Consider the following 12,920-nt stretch of genomic DNA (forward strand, 5'->3'; position numbering starts at 1 on the left):
AAAGATAGGCCCATAGGCCCATTTGCTGTCCTTTCTACTGCAGTTTTAGACAGATTGGGCAAAGTCTTTGGCAGTAAGAAACAAATTTTTACATTTAAATTTCTAATAGTTATCCCCTCTTTATTCCCCACTTAGCTGAAAGGAAACTTATTCCCCACTTAACAGAAAGGAAACGAATCCCAAGTTCCCAATGCCTCTTTGCTAGGCCAGATAACTTGATTAAACAGTCTAATGCACCAAAACACCAGATTTTTGGGGGCTGGAAAGGTGGCTCAGTGGTAGAGCGCTTGCCTTGCATGCATGAGGCCCTGGGTTCGATTCCTCAGCACCACGTAAGCTGGGGAAAAAAGCCGGAAGTGGCACTGTGGCTCAAATGGTAGAGTGCTAGCCTGGAGCTGAGGGACAGTGCCCAGGCCCAGAGTTCAGGCCCCATGACCAGACCCAAAAAAACCAACCAAACAAAAAAAAAAAAAAAATCAGATTTTTTTAATTTGCAAATTAGAGAGTCCTTAGAAGATCTTTTTAAATGCCCAAACCTGATGATCTTTTTGGAGCTTAAGTGCAGCTGTTTACCAATTTTTCACCTTTTTTTTTACAGCATGTTGACAATTTTTATCTTGAACATGTTTACCTACATATACATACTACTACAAATGGTTGTTCACAAAAGATCTTAAAGAACACAAAAATAAGACAAACTTTTTTTTGGATAACACCTATTACCTTTTCCTAACCTGTTTAAAACAGGTTGGGGGTAGGGTCAGTCGTGGGGCTTGAACTCTGGACCTGGGTGCTGTCCCTCAGCTGCTCAGCTTAAGGCTAGCGCTCTACCACTTGAGCCACAGCGCTATTTCTGGTTTTCTGGCTGTTTTTTGAAGAGTCTCATGGACTTTCCTGCCCAGGCTGGCTTTCAACCATGATTCTCAGATCTCAGCCTCCTGAGTAGCTAGGATAAGCATGAGCACCAGCACTTGGCTTTGTCTTTAACATCTTTTTTAATTTTATTGTAAAGATGCTATACAGAGGGTTAACAGTTACATGAGTAAGGTAATGAGTACATTTCTTGTCGAGCATTGTTACCGACTTATTTTTCTCTGACTATCCCTTCCCTCCTCCAGACAAAATTTGTTTTGTTTTGGTCAGTCATGGGGCTTGGGCCTGGGCACTGTCCCTCAGCTCTTCAGCTCAAAGCTAGTGCTCTACCACTTGAGTGAGCCACAGTGCCACTTCTGGCATTCTAGTCATTTTTTTTTTTGGGGGGGGGGGGTCCAGTGGTGGGGCCTGAACTCTGGGCCTGGGCGCTGTCCCTCAGCTCTTCAACTCAAGGCTAGCGCTCTACCACTTGAGCCACAGCACCACTTCCGGCTTTTTTTCTTTTTGCTCATGTGGTGCTGGGGAATCGAACCCAGTGCCTCATGCATGCGAGGCAAGCACTCTACCACTGAGCCACCTTCCCAACCCTCTAGTCATTTTTATTGGAGATAAGAGTCTCACAGATTTTCCTGCCCAGGCTGGCTTTGAACCATGATCCTCAGATCTCAGCCTCCTGAGTAGCTAGGATTACAGACATGAGCCACAGGTGGCGAGCCAGTTGGCCTTTTTAATACCTTCAGTTGGAGGAAGGCTGAGTAGTGGTCACCTAAAACTAATCAGGCCTGACTTTCTTTTATCCACTTTAAGACAAGAGCACTTTACAACATTTTTTACACCGCCAGGACCAGGCAAATATCTGGACCAAGCTTACAACTGTCTCTTTAGCCAGACTGCTAGAGGACCAAACCAGGCCTGTAACCTCTTGCCTGCTACCAGACAGGAACATAGCAGGCCTGTGACTGGGCCCAGTCATGTCCAAATAGACAACAACAACAACCAAAACAAACAGAAAACAATAATCCACATTTAAGACTGATACCATTAAAAAACAAAAAAAAACATGGGGCTGGGAAGGTGGCTCAGTGGTAGAGCGCTTGCCTTGCATGCATGAGGCCCTGGGTTTGATTCCTCAGCACCACATAAACAGAAAAAGCCTGAAGTGGTGCTGTGGCTCAAGTGGTAGAGCGCTAGCCTTGAGCTGAAGAGCTGAGGGACAGCACCCAGGCCCAGAGTTCAGGCCCCACGACCGGACCCAAAAAAAAACCAAACAAACAAAAAAACAGACAAGACCAAAAACAAAAGGTAAGTTGGGGCCTAGCGGGCCCCCAGTTCATCCCTATCAGGCAGTCTCTCACCCTGCCACACCCTACCAATAATACCAAAAGACAGAGAAGACAGACAAGTAGCCACAAACAGCCCACTTGACTTCCCAAGTAAGTCCCAGATGACTTTCCAAAGAAACCCTAGATGACTTCCCAAGATAGTCCCAGATGGCTTCTTAAGGAAGCCCCAGGAGGTGCAGGTGACATCTCTTCCTGGCTCAGACTTGGGAAGTAATACTGCGCCCAGCCTTCCACTGAGTCCCCCCGGATGCAGGCCTACCCACACTCACCCCTGGGTCTACACTGGTCCTGGGGAGACAGACACTTGAGCAAGGCTCTCTCTCCCCTGAGGGGTGAGGCACTCACCTATGGATTTCTCAGGGGCCAAGTTCCCATGCAGTCCAAATGGATTTTCCCAGTCAGGGAACCAATGCAGCGACCTCAAGATGGAGAAAATCCAGAGGCACGAGCAAAGGTGAAAAGGTAAGGCAGCCCCAACCTCCACTAGGGCCAAGCTTATATAGGTCAGAACCACACACACATGTGGCAGTTTACAGAAGCTCAAAGATGACTGGGGGTGGGGATATTCTCAGCTGTGGTCAGGTTCAGGCAAAGAATATTCTGGAGGCCAGAGATTCAAGATTGGAATTGGGGGTTATCAAGGAATGAAAAAAAGCTGGGACAGAGCAGTGACTCAATGTGGTAAAACGTTAACCCTGAACAGAAAAGCTCAAGAAAAGTGCACAGGCCCTGAGTTAAATCCCCATTGACCACCACCACCAACAACAACAACAACAAAAGAAGTTACTCACATGTTGCTCTGGGTAAGCTTTCTGGCAAATTCGCTTATATGCCTCCAATTTCTAAGAAAAAAAGAAGAAACTGGTTAGTGGGAGGTCCTGCTCCTCCTCCAGGGAACACACCTCCCCTCTGGTCCTCACCGGCCCTTTGCTGCTGAGTTTCAACTTCTGGCACCAAGCTCGCAGAGTGTCTCTGTGGAGCAAGTTGACTGGAGGTAGTTCAGAGGGCAGGGGAGGAATTGGGATCTTCTTTTTAGGTGTTGGTGTCTTGTCTTCCTCTTTCTTGATGGAAGAAGAATCTGAAGAATGGGATAAAATGAGTAATTATTAACATTTTAGTGACCTGAGCTTCTTACAAGTTTAATCACAGATAAACTTTCATCATCAGATTTCTAGTGTTCAAGCGGTTGTACAATAATTAATACCCAAAGACCATAGAACTTCCAAAGGACAGAAAACCTAAGGCTCAAACCTCCAAAATTCTGCTTCTCAATTCTGCTTCTTAAAACTTCCCACAACTCAACAGGCATTTTGCTCCTTTGTTAAACATTCTGTTGACAAAATCCAGGTTGTAGAATAGGGACCATCTGAAGTCCTAACAGTCATGTTAAATGATATTAGGGTTCTACCTTAATTGCAGAGTGCCTGACTAACGTGCAAACTCGGAGTTTCCTTCCCAGCCACTCCCCTGCCACACACACACACAAACTTTTAAGTTGCACAGTGGCTTGTGGCTCATACCTGTAATTCTGGCTGCTCAGAAGGCTGTGATCTCAGGATTATGGTTGGAAGCCAGCCCAGGCAGAAAAGTTCAATGAGATGCTTATTTCCAATTAACCACCCCAAAACCAAAAGTGGAGCTGCTGCCCAAAGTGGTAAAGCACCAGCCTAAGGGACAGTGTCCAGGATCTGAGTTCAAGCCCTAGTATCAGCACGCACTCGCGCGTGCTTGCGCGCGCCCACGCACGCACGCACGCACGCACGCACGCGCGCGCACACACACACACACACAAAAAATGGGCCTAGTGGCATATAATTATCCTACGCAAATTGCCAACAGCTAATCTTCACAGCAGCCTTCATCTCCATCTCTTATCAAGGTTAGGCAATATCTGAGCTTACTTTCAGACCCAATTATGTTATGAGAGTTTAAGGATAGGAAGGGATCCGTTTTTTTCTGAGTCAACCACAATAAAAAGCAGCTTGGAATTAAGTTGAGCTTCAAAGGAAGTTCAGGATACGAGAATGCAGAATGGAGATTTCTCTGCCTTCAGAAAAATTCCTGTTTTTCTTTTCTTTTTTTTTCAGATGTGAGTCTGTGGGATCTGAGGATTTGTAAACATCTTGGCCTTGTCATTGTCAAACGATTTACCTCGTTTTCTTCCTTTTGATGATGTTGCTCCCAACGATGTACTTGGTTCCTCTTCTTGCTTCAACTTCTTCGTCAAGTTTGACTAGAGACAGAGGAACAGGTTAGTCTTACTACTCTGGTTTCTGATCTTCAGACCCTTCCCCTTCAGCTTCAAGCTAACACATTAAATACCCAAGTAGTAGTCAGTGCAATTGGCTATACAGTGTGCAGTTTCCTCTAAGTAACATTTTTTTTTCTTTTTTGCCAGTCCTGGGGCCTGAACTCAGGGCCTGGATACTTCTGTCCCAGAGCTTCTTTTGCTTAAGGCTAGCACTCTACTACATGAGCCACAGCACCACTTCTGGCTTTTTCTGTATATGTGATGCTAAGGAATCAAACCCAGGGTGTCATGCACGCTAGGCAAGCACGCTACCAATGAGCTACCTTTCCAGCCCTCTCAGTAATATTTTTTGCTTGCTGGTCCTGGGGGGGGGGGGGGGGCGGGGGGGAGTTAAACTCAGGGCCTGGTTGCTATTCCTAAGCATTGTTGCTCAATGCTGGTGCTCTAGCACTTGAGCAACAGTTCCATTTCTAGATTGTTGCTGTTTGATTGGAGATTAATCTCCAATTAAACTTGGACTTTCCTGCCTGGGCTGACTTCAAACCATAATCCTCAGATCTGAGCCTCCTGAGTACCTAAAATTAATAGGTCTGAGCCACTAGTATCAGACCTATTTCTTCATTCTTGATCTCTTACAGAGAAATAATTTTCTCACACAGTGATTGTTCTTAGTAGAAAGATTACTACCCATCTTACTTTGTCACTGGTTGCTCTCCTTACCAAACTCACAAAATTCTCTCCTTTCCAAAATCATAACATACAGCTAGCTGGACTTTCTGAGTCCCAGGATACTTTTACTTACACTCTTAAACCTTCCTTAGTCCACCATCACAGTCTTTTTTTTTTTTTGGGTCCGGTCGTAGGGCCTGAACTCTGTGCCTGGGCGCTGTCCCTCAGCTCTTCAGCTCAAGGCTAGCGCTCTACCACTTGAGCCACAGCGCCACTTCCGGCTTTTTTCTTTTTGCTTATGTGGTGCTGAGGAATCGAACCCAGGGCCTTGAGCATGCAAGGCAAGCGCTCTACCACTGAGCCACCTTCCCAGCCCCGACCATCACAGTCTTGAGTCAAGTGTTTTGCCAAGCAGCCTTTCTAACCCTTCAAGACAAGTGAAATCTATCTGATTCCCAACCCTTGTCAACTGCAATTTTATATTTGTACTTATAATCTGATTAAAGCCTGGAAATCCATTGATCAGATAATCCCCACCCTAAAAGGTGAGATTTTCCCCCTGGTGCTGTTAGCTGTTCACTCCATTAGTTTTATTGTATTAAAAGGAACAAAACGGGTACTGGGAATAAGTTGTTTGTTTTTTTTCTCTCCTCCCCAGTAAATTGTTTCTTACAGAGAAATATGAATTAGGCCTCTCTTTACTTTTAGAAGTAGACCTACCTGGCTCATACCTGTAACTCTTGCTTACTTAGGAAGCGGAGATCTGAGGACCACGGTTCAAAGCCAGCAGCCTAGCAGAACAATTCATGGTAATTTGGGGAGGGGATGGGGGTTGGTCATGGGACTTGAACTCAGGGCCTGGACACTATCCCTGAGCTTTTTCACAAGGTTAGCCCTCTACCACTGTGATCCACAGTTCCACTTCCAGTTTTCTGGTGGTTAACTGGAGATAATCTCCTTTCTCGCCTGGGCGGCTTTGAATGGTGATCCTCTGATCTCAGCCTTCTGAGCAGCTAGGGTTACAAACATAAGTCACCAGCACCTGGCTCATGGGCCTCCAGAGCAGCAGCAGGACAGAAGTGTAGCTATGGCTGCAACGGGAGAACATCAACTTTGAGCAAAAAAGCTAAGGGACAACAGAGTTCATCAGGCCCTGAGTTGCAGCCTAGTACATTAACAAAATAAACCAATGTAAGAAACTAGTAACAATGAGATGTAGAAGCTGAGGTTTCCACATCACACCCTAATGCGTAGGACAAACAAGCTAGGAGGAAGTTAAACACAAACTAAATCTCAGGTCCAAGAATCTCAAACCTCAGCACTACCAGGCATCACTCCACAGGGGCTGGGATGGAGTCAGATTAACATATGTGTGGTACTTTTACATTCTAACCCAGTTTCATTTATATTTAAACTTCACATTTACATAATCCTTTCACTAAGCCTTCACTTTGGTGAAGGCCTTAATTTTTTTGTCTGTGTGTGCCAATCCTGGGATTTGCAATCAAGGCCTAAGCACTGTCCCTGAGCTTCATTTGCTCAACTCTAACACTTTACCACTTGAGCCACAGCGCCACTTCTGGCTTTCTCTGTTTATATTGTACTGAGAAATCAAACCTTGGGCTTCATACATGCTAGGCAAGCACTCTACCACTAAGCCACATTCCCAGCCCCAGCCTTAAAATTGAGAAAGATAAAAATGGCTAGTTTTAAGGAAAGAGGCCGAGCGCACTCTAGTTCCTCAACCTGTGTAGTTGGGAATCTGCCTTGGTTTTCACTTAGGCATGGTTCCTTAGGTATGAGAACCCTGGTTTAGGGTTTGTGTTCTTAGCATGGAAAAGGGCATGGTGGGTAGGGTAGTTTTGGTATCTAGTCTCAGCTACCACCTCTTCCAAAATGATCACCCCAGTGAGTCAGTGACTCATGCCTGTAAATCCTAGCAACTCGGGAAGCTGAGATCTGAGAGTTGAGATTCGATGCCAGACTTGGTAGAAAGAAAAGACCTTGAGACTCTTTTTCTCCAATTAACCACCAAGATTTTGGAAATGGATTGTGGTTCAAGTGGTAGGGCACCAGCCTGGAGTGAAAACCCTTAAGGACAGAACCCAAGCCCTGAGTTCAAGCACTAGTAGTGGCCAAAAAAAAAAAAAAAAAAACCCTCCAAAAGCCCAGTAAACACAAATAAAAATAATAATAATAATAAATAATAATTAGAAGTGAAGCTCTAACCTTATGGAAAAAAACGATCAGAGAGCGCAGGCCCTGAGATCGAGTCCCAAGACCCACAGAAAAATCCAAACAAAAAGCAACAAAAACCCCACCAGGCATTCCTTCAAAATCACAGCAGGGATCTTCACTTTCGTGTCTTCAGAGGTAGCTTGAGGGTGTTTTTTCTTTTTTGAGGGGTTGTGCTGGGGTTGGAAACCAGGGCCTAGAACAGGCCAGGCAGGAGCTCTACCCATGCGACCTTCCCAGCCTCTCTTTGCATTGGAAAACGTATCCCCCCCCACCCCGCCCCATCCCAACCTCAAAGAAAGATCTAGTGTGCTCAAGAGCAGAGAGACCCCAGACCCCCGACAGAGAACAACCCACCAACACCGTTCTTACCTCCTTGCTTCTGCTGTTCTCCATGCTCAGCCTAAGAAGTTGGAAGTGTTTGAAAAGGTCTCCCGGCTCCTAAAGGGCTCCTAGCCTAAGAGCGTCCTCAGAGAAATCTCCTCCCACTTCCTGTGGCCACTGGGCCTCTCTCTCCCCTCCCCCCCATCCCGCCCCCTCCTCCGCCCCCACAGTTCGTGCAGGTTAAAATTCTGTGCTGCCTTCCTCGGGAGGCTGCTGATCTAGGGTTGAATTATTACAACCATTCTGAGCCCTTTTCTGTGACCTTCTTAAGGTTTTATCCAAGGTATGGGTCAACAGGATGGTGGGAGGTTAGAAACCCTCAGAATGTGACAAAAGGGAAAAGTAGAAGTCGATCCAGACTTCAGAACAGGACGTGGGAGAGGATTAAATGATGAAACTGACAGAAACCATAAAAATCAACTCTTGGAACTCTTGGGGCTAGGAAAGAGGCTCAGTGGTAGAGTGCTTGCCTTGCATGCATGAGGCCCTGGGTTCGATTCCTCAGCAGTACATAAGCAGAAAAAGGTGGAAGTGGTGCTGTGATTCAAATGGTAGGGTGCTAGCCTTGAGCTGAAGAGCTGAGGGACAGTGCCCAGAGTTCAGGCCCCACGACTGACCCCCCCCCCAAAAAAAAACTTCTTTTATACTTGGATCATTCCATTTATGATGTGAATTTCAGATTCAAGCATTTCCTTATCTATCTAGGCTGGTGCTCTACCACTTGAGCCACATATCTACATCCATCTTTTTTGCTGCTCAATTGGAGAGAAGAGTCTTGAGGACTTTCCTGCCTGGGCTGGCTTTGAATGTCAAAGTTCAGATCTCAGCCTCCTTAATTAAATAGTTTATTGTGGAGGTGTGGAACCAGGGGACCACTGCAGAATCTACCTCCAGCCCAAGAAACTCTATTTTAACTTTTGCACTGATAACAATTATTTTATTTTTATTTTTATTTTTTTTGGTCATGGGGCTTGAACTCTGGGCCTGGATGCTGTCCCTCAGCTCTTCAGCTCAAGCAAGCCCTCTACAACTTGAGCCACAGCACCACTTCCAGTTTTCTGCTGATTAATTGGAGATAAGAGTCTCCAGGACATTCCTGCCCAGGCTGGCTTTGAACCCTGATCCTCAGATCTCAGCCTCCTGAGTAGCTAGGATTTCAGTCCTGAGCCACCGGCCACCAGCACCCGACTTGATAACAATTCTTATCTGCCAATATTCATAATAATTTTTAAAGCCTTTAGTCTTTGTTCTGTATGAAATTCTATTTATTTATTTATTTAGGCAGTCATGGGCCTGGGTGCTGTCCCTGAGCTCTTCAGCTCAAAGCTAGTGCTCTACCACTTGAGCCACAGCCCCACTTCTGGCTTTTTCTGCATATGTGATGCTAAGGAATTGAACCCCAGGGCCTCATGCATGCAAGGCAAGCACTCTACCACTGAGCCACCTTCCCAGCCCCCGAAATTCTATTTTTATGTGTTTTTTTGTTTTTTTTTGGGTCCGGTTGTGGGGCCTGATCTCTGGTTCTGGCCCTGTCCCTCAGCTCTTCAGCTCAAGGCTAGCGCTCTACCACTTGAGCCACAGCACCACTTCCGGCTTTTTCCTTTTTGCTTATGTGGTGCTGAGGAATTGAACCCAGGGCCTCAGGCATGCAAGGCAAGTGCTCTACCACTGAGCCACTTTCCCAGCCCCTGAAATTCTATTTTTAAAACTCAGTTATCAGTTGTCATTATTACCAATTTTTCAGATAACTACAGTGTGTATAAATTTTTATCGGTTACTTGCTTGAATGCACCAGTAGGATCAAATCTACCGATTCTAAACAATAATTTGCAAAATCCAACTAGAGAAGTTGGTAAGGATCCTGAAATGGAAGGGATTTCCTATGCTTAGAAGCAGTGGTTTGGGGATTAAAACCTGATTTTGTTACCTCATAAGGGCATAGTCCTTTATGCCTGAGATCTTTTCACCTGGCAGGCACAGACAGGATTAAGAGTTGAAGGAGGCTGAGAATGTGGCTTAGTGGTAGAGTGCTTGCTTAGCATGCATGAAGCCCTGGTTTTGATTCCTAAGTACCACATGTGGTAGAGTGCTAGCCTTGAACAAAAGAAGCTCAAGGACAGTGCCTAGGCCTTGAGTTCAAGCCCCAGGACTGGCAAAAAAAAAAGGTTCAAGGAATCTAGGCACTGGTGGCTCAAACCTGTAATCCTTGCTATGCAGGATTGAGGTTTGAAACCAGCCTGAGTTGGAAAATCCATGAGCTAACCACCCCAAAATTAGAAGCCCTGGCTAGGTCCTGAGTTCAAGCCCAGAAACTGAAAAGAAAGAAAAAAAAAAGGGCTCTGGGAAGGTGGCTCAGTGGTAGAGTGCATGCCTTGCATACATGAGGCCCTGGGTTCGATTCCTCAGCACCACATAAGCAGAAATAGCCAGAAGTGGGGCTTAGGCTCAAATGGTAGAGCTCTGGTCTACAGCTGAAGAACTGGGGAACGGCACCCAGGCCCAGATTTTAGGCCACACAACCAAAAAAAAGAAAAGAAAAGAAAAAGAAAGAAAGTTCATTCAAGAGGAGTCTGGGCTGAAAACTAAGACCTTTTCTCCAAAAGTATCAAGGAAACCAGTTATTGCTGAAAATTGAATTCTAAGTATTCTGAGGTATGAAGATCAAGGTTGGCAGCCAGTTTTACTAGACACAGATGGGATCACTATTGACAACCACCAAAAAGTTGAAACAATGCAGTTTACAAATGCAGCAATGGTACCCAGCAGACATGTTGAAAATGAACTACACAATTTATGGGTGAGGATGGGAGGAAAAACTTGGGAGAGAACAAGAGAAGGGATGACATTGTCCAAAAAGAAATGTGCTTCTCACCTGACTTATATAACTAACTCCTCTGTACATCACCTTTATAATAACTTTAAAAAAATTGAAGCTGGAACTAAGTTGTGAAGTTCATCCTTGAGCAAAGTAACTGGTGGAGAAAGATGGATTCCAAGCCCCAGTTGTGGCACGAAGAAAGGAAGGAAGGGACGGAGGAAGGGATGGAGGAAGGACTAAAGATGGTGCTAGAATGCTTTCTTGGCACTAGAGGCTAAGAAAATATTGTACCAACCATTAAAAAAATGAATTAGCGGGGCTGGGAAGGTGGCTCAGTGGTAGACGCTTGCCTTACATGCATGAGGCCCTGGGTTCGATTCCTCAGCACCACATAAGCAAAAAGAAAAAAGCCGGAAGTGGCGCTGTGGCTCAAGTGGTAGAGTGCTAGCCTTGAGCTGAAGAGCTGAGGGACAGCGCCCAGGCCCAGAGTTCAGGCCCCACGACCGGACCCCCCCCACCCCAGAAAAAATGAATTAGCATCCAGAAGGATTAAGGGGAAGGTACAGAATGCAGTAGTGGAGCTCACTGGACTCTGATGAAAATGAACTATACTACTCACGGGTTGAGAGGGGACGGTGGACGGGACGGACTGGGACCCGGAGAGAGCGAGGGAACAGAAGACACTGTACAAAAGGAAATGTAGGCATCTACTCATATAATTATAATCCCTCTGTATATTACCTCTATAATAACAATAAAGTAAATTTAAAAAAGAATTAGATGCCATTCTAAATGCAAAATCAATTAGTAAAATTTAATTTAAAACGTTTATTCAAATATTTGGGCAGTGGTAGCTCATATCTATAATCTTAGCTAATGTTGAGACTGAGCTTTGAGGATAAACAGTTCAAAGCCAGCCTGGGTAATTTAGTACAGGAGATTTAATTCCAAATAACCACCAAAAAGCCCAAAGTGATGGTGTGACTCAACAGGTGGAGAGCCAGCCTTGAGAGAAAAAGCCAAGCCGCGGTTTAAGACCCCCAGTTTAAGCCCCAGTACTTGCAATCGTGTGTGTGTGTGTGTGTGTGTGTGTGTGTGTGTGTGTGTGCTTGCATGTACATGTACACACACAATTAAAATAATATTTGAGCATAACCGGAAATAATATTACTGAGGTCTTGAACCAAACAAAAAGCTGTTATCTATTGAGCTTGCTGGAATTGTAAAAATTTATATTCAATCTTGGGTAAAGCACAATCAATTACATTCTCAAAAGCAGAGAATTATGTAAAATAGGAGTAATTAAGGTGGGTTTTCCCCCCTATGGAGGAGGAGAATTTGCTTACTTTGCTTACTAAAGGCTAGGGCTCTACCACTGGTGCCTCATTGCCAGCCCATTATTACAGCTTTTTTTTTTTTTTTTTTTTGCAAGTTTTGGGGCTTAAGCCAGGGCCTAGCACTGTCCCTGAGCTTTCTTTGCTCAAGGCTAGCATTCTACCATTCTACCACTTGAGCCACAGTGTCATTCTGGTTTTTTTTTTTGTTCATGAGGAATTGAACCCAGGGCTTCATGCATGCTAGGCAAGCATTCTACCACTAGGCCACATTCCCAGCCCTATTATTACAGTTTTTTTTGTTTGTTTTTTTTTGGGGTCCGGTTGTGGGGCCTGAACTCTGGGCCTGGGCGCTGTCCCTCAGCTCTTTTAGCTCAAGGCTAGCACTCTACCTCTTGAGCCACAGCGCCACTTCCGGCTTTTTTCTTTCTTTCTTTTTTTTTTTGTCGGTCGTGGGGCTTGAACTCTGGGCCTGGGCGCTGTCCCTCAGCTCTTCAGCTCAAGGCGAGCGCTCTACCACTTGAGCTACAGTGCCACTTCTGGTTTTCTGGTGGTTTATTGGAGATAGGAGTCTCACGGTCTCTCCTGCCCGGGCTGGCTTTGAACCGCGATCCTCAGATCTCAGCCTCCTGAGTAGCTAGGATTACAGGCGTGAGCCACCAGCGCCTGGCCGGCTTTTTTCTTTTTGCTTATGTGGTGCTGGGAATCGAACCCAGGGCCTCATGCATGCAAGGCAAGCGCTCTACCACTGAGCCACCTCACCAGCCCTTATTACAGTTTTGTATGGAAGATTTCTTACAAAAAAATTTAATAGTTAAAAAAAAAAAAAAAGCCAGGCGCCAGAGGCTCATGCCTATAATCCTACCTATGCAGGAGGGTAAGATCTGAGAATTATGGTTCAAGCCAGCCCAGGCAGGAAAGTCTTTGAGAGTCTTATCTCCAATTAATCATGGAAAAAACCAGATTGCTAGACTTCAGCAAAAGGAGCTTAGGGACGGCACCCAGGCTCAGAG

The 12,920-nt window shown here is 45.4% G+C and overlaps 1 non-coding gene across 1 annotated transcript; it reads right to left on the bottom strand.

Annotated features, from left to right (window-relative positions):
* Positions 1-12,593: 12,593 nt before the first annotated feature.
* On the bottom strand, positions 12,594-12,673 carry Trnaa-ugc. The gene has a single exon. It is a non-coding gene; the product is annotated as a tRNA-Ala (tRNA).
* Positions 12,674-12,920: the final 247 nt, after the last annotated feature.

The sequence above is a fragment of the Dipodomys spectabilis genome, unplaced genomic scaffold (genome assembly GCF_019054845.1).
Source record: "Dipodomys spectabilis isolate Male_0828 unplaced genomic scaffold, ASM1905484v1 ptg000032l, whole genome shotgun sequence".
NCBI lineage: Eukaryota > Metazoa > Chordata > Mammalia > Rodentia > Heteromyidae > Dipodomys > Dipodomys spectabilis.